The sequence below is a fragment of the Dromaius novaehollandiae genome, chromosome 5 (genome assembly GCF_036370855.1).
Source record: "Dromaius novaehollandiae isolate bDroNov1 chromosome 5, bDroNov1.hap1, whole genome shotgun sequence".
Taxonomy (NCBI): domain Eukaryota; kingdom Metazoa; phylum Chordata; class Aves; order Casuariiformes; family Dromaiidae; genus Dromaius; species Dromaius novaehollandiae.
In genome coordinates this window covers 35,336,030-35,340,641 of record NC_088102.1, presented here as the reverse complement: position 1 = coordinate 35,340,641, position 4,612 = coordinate 35,336,030, and positions in this window count along the sequence as shown.

Genomic DNA, 4,612 nt, shown 5'->3' with positions numbered 1-4,612 from the left:
ACATTAAGATGTAGTGGCGCTCCCAGGAGCTCTGAGTGGCAATGAGCCTTTGAGTACCCAGCCTTCTGCATTGCTCCCAGTGTTTCTGGTATTTTTATTATATTTCACTGAAAGAATAAAATTTCTTGAAACATGCTGCTCTTATGCACCAAACTCATGCAACATTTGACAAGTACAGATTGCAAGTGTTTTAACGCAATGCTGATATTTATGAATATGTGTCCCAACAAATAGCTTCAACCAGTAGATAGTGTTAAAAATGCACATGCTGTCAGACTTTCTATGTAAAGTGCATTGACAATGGTATTGTTCTGCACTGGGCCTTCGAGCAAATTTCTGTTAAAGTATAACATCTGTTAACATGTAAGCTTGAAACTTGAAACTTTAGCCACATTTTCTTTTGGGGAATATTTTATGATATGTCCTGAGTAATTTTATAGCACCAAGCATGACTACACACTATGATCAAACAGTTGTTACTTTCAAAATGTCTTTTATTGTAAATCTAGAAAAATTGTGGTATTACAGCTTAACTATAAATCAAAAGAGTCTTCTGTAGTGTGAAAAAGACAGTCTTACAGTATTGCTTTAACCATCCTTAAAGTACTCAGGTAACTGCATTTTGAGGGGCACGAATGCAAGGTTTCTATTAAATAATAGCTGTATTTCCTGGAGGGGAGGCCGTTTTAATAGCACAAAAGTTTGCAGAGTAGGTATTTACCTCTGCTTTCTCCAGTAGATGTCACTTGCAGTACATAATAATTCATGTAAAGAAGTCAGAGTATATAGAAATGCATTGCGTTGCTTGAAATACACAAGCCAAATCAAAAAGCAATTTTGGTGCCCTGTATATGTAGTAAGTTTGGCATTTAGTTTATTTTAACAGATGGCATTAAAATAACAAAAGGTAAAACATTTTTGTTTCCAATTGGTCCAGTGAGGATTATGTCTTTATCTTCTGTAATTTGAAATAACAGAAGGAGAAAAATTTACTTGTTGGCACATGTGAAGTCTGGGTCACACATGATCTAATCATTGTATTGACAACTACGATTTGGCAATTACCAGATTCACTCTAAAGAGAAAATGTTTTGTATAATTATTTTTTACTTCAAAAGCTTTAACATTTTGGATGAAATTTAGTAGTAAAAAATGATACGATGTGTATCTCCGAAAAGCAGGGCTATATGCTTATATTAACAAAGGAGAACTTGTAGGTAAATTGTGTATTTAAGGCAAGCTGTTCTGTGATATGGGTGATTACAAAATGAGGTCATGCTCTAAGATCTGATTTCTACTCACTTTTCTTCTATTATTTAGTCCACTATAGCAATAGCGTAACAACACTGTTTTCAGTGGCATCGCTATGGACACACGCACGTTTGTGCAAAAACCTCACTTTCAGGCCCTCAGTGCCTCAGGAATACACTGTGCTGCCATCATCTCAAAGCGGGTGCTCCTGGTGAATCAGCCTTAAAGGTTTGCGATTTACAGCTCGCACCATTTTACTTTTCTCCACCTGACACTTCAGCTAGGACTTTACATTAGGGGAGTTAGGTGCTAGTGGTTCTCTTGCTGACTGATCATAGTGCTTGATGGCTCCTGCCTGGAGCTATCCCGCCTTCTTTGCTCACCTTAGCAATGCTTCCTTTCACTAGGTACAAAATTGTTGAGACAGCTGTATTCATTTCCCTTCCACACTCTGTTGTATGGATGAGATGACGTGGAGATCCAGTTTTGGTCTTAGAACTTACCTTCTCCTTTTTTCTTCCTGGATTCTGATGAAAGTCCCATGGAAAAATCCCAGCACAACTACTGGGAGACAGGGCTTCCCAGAGCAACCACAGATTCACTGAAGAGGGAGGAGTGGAGAGGTGGGGAAGTAGCTATGCTGTCTTCTCATCTTATGCCTGGCTCATTGCTCTTTCTCCCTCACCCAGGAAACAACACACAAAAGCAACCTTTGAGAGTTTTCAGGAAGAATGTCTACCCAGGTCGAAGATATGGACATGAGCTCCTCTGTTAAAGCCTTCCCCTCTCCCACAAGGGGCTTGAATCGTTCAGATCTGAATAGACCAATTCCCACTCAGGAGAGAGTCTGTGGAAACTGCCCTGGGAGAAGCATGGAGACCTTTAAGCCTTTGTGCCTCCTCCCTAAAGAAACCTGGTGTAGAGTGGGATTAGAAGGAGAAAGAGACTAGAAGTAGAACAGAAATATATTTTTCCCCAAAATGCAGCCAAAGGTAAAACACTGCATGTGAAGCTCAAAAGCCAGTTGCTGCAGTTATGGTCCTGGTATGAGCTACCTGCTGCCCGTTGTCTGGCACAAGGGGAGGAAAGGAAGGGTGACGCTGGCAAGCATAGGTAATGACGCAGAAAAAAGTGTGTACACAGAATACTCCTCACGAAGAAGTTTACCCTCTTGAACCTGGGAAGGAGCATCCTTGGTGGGAATCTAGATCATGTACAGAGAGCCAGGTCTTTCCTTATTTGTTCTGGTGATCCACAGCAGAGATGTGGCGTTCAGGTAGTCTCATATGAGCTACACCTCATTGCCTGCTTCAGCTTGCATGTAACGTTGTATGAGTTTATATCCCCAGTCACAGGCCAAAAGTCAGTGTCAGCAGGTTACAAAGAAGGGCTTACAAATGGCCAGGGGGACAGTTTGTTGGAGACATATGGAAAATTCCAGAAAGAACAGATAAGAAAAAGAAACCTGGGGAGAAGGTAGGAAAAAAAAAACCCTAATAAAACTCACCAGATTTCTGGGGACTCTAGAGATTCATGCTCCAATCTTTTAAACTGTGGTCTGATGCAAAATAGAAAGGCTAGGGAAAGATTCACAATTTTTTTCCCCAGTCAAATAAAAAGAAGGCTCTTGGTATTCTTCTGCCGAACTGGAGGTTGGCCTGTAACACCAGTGACCTATTTTCACATGTAATGCAACAGCTAGTCTGAGTTGAGCACATCCAGAAGGAGAAACACATTTCTTTTGAGCAGCATTCAGATACCATGGTGATGGGTGCAAAGTAAGTCTAAAAAGCGTAAAAAAGATTTGGTATTTATTTTCTTTACTTTTAGGCAAACAATTGCATGTTTGACAGCAATTTCTAATGTAAAGAGACAGTAACTTTCTCATTTCAAGTAATGGAGATGGTGTGCTTTACTGACAGTGCAAGAGGTTATGAACAGGCAAACGAAAACTGCAGGATTATGTAACCTAGAGATATGGCAGAGACTTGAGCCTAGAGACACTCCTGAGCAGGAATTATAAAGTTAATAATGCTGGGCATACACTGGTACCTCTTCATCAGATGCTCTCAGGTTGTCTTCTGAATTCTATTTCATGGAATCTCAAAGCTATGTGTTATGAGCTTCATTTTATAGATACAGAGGCTTATAATTCATCTCTGATAAACTTGGCCAGTCACTGAAAGAGCCAGAAGGAAATCTAAAACTGTTGATTTCAAGCTCTCTGTTATACCTGCTAGATAACACTTGCTTTTGCTCACTCTGAAGAGAGATTCACTTCTCTCTCCAGAGAAGGTCAGAAGGAATGTCCCTAAAATGGTAATCTGGCCTTTTACTTCCTAAGTGGCTCTTTTTAACTTATCTACTGTTTATTCGTGCTGAGGAATACACAGATTTAAAGGACTTATTGCAGAAACCACTCTGAATTTAAACATGGCACATACAGGTATCTTTTGATATTGAGATGGCATGAGAGACACGTCAGCTTCTGACAAGCTCATCTAGGGGATTGAGAAGGACATGAGGTTATCCCTTCCCAAAGTTTTTCGACATCTGGGTTTCTCCTTCTACAATGTTTTGACATGAGTTAATTGCCAGCTTCATTCATGTGAGTGGATGCTTTTATACACAGCACTGCAAGAAGTCATGTGCTTCTGCTTCTTAAAGAATCAGAGTACCCTAGACCATTCCCAAATTGATGTTCCTGCTTGGTTTTGCTATCAGTATTGCTAAATATATATATTTAGCTTCACTTGACCCACTGAAGCTTCATCTGTCATGTCAGAGAGTGAAGAGATCACACTGGAGGCAAAGGACATTGAAGAAAGGGAACCAGTTAATATATCAGTGTGTGAGTTAACTAATCAAAATACAAATATGTAGGAAAACAAACACTCTGGAGTAATTTTAAATGAGTATCTTACTTTTTACAGTTTTGCCTTTTGGTTCTATGTACTCATCAACATTTTAAACTATTCCCTTTCAAATATCCATGGAGCTTACAATGAGATAGGAGATCCGATTCTTTATTGATGCTTAAAGCCAGATGCAATGAGAAAGTCCTGATTTCAGTGGTTGGGTTGGCCATCTTTCAAGCTATCATCCTTTTAAAACCCTGTACTCCAGAAATTTGCTCTGAGACTTGCACTCAGAGTGGACTCCCACTTCTGAGAACCAAATTGCCTGAAACAAGCACATAACCTCCACTGGCTATGATTTTATGACAGCACTTTAATTAGCAGGTGATCCTTCTACTGAAGTCATGTGAAGTAAGTAATTGTTTTATTTTATTTTGTTTTGTTTACTATGTTGCTTTTCAGGTATTATTATAAACTGATTTTTTTTGCATACTAAGCAAAAC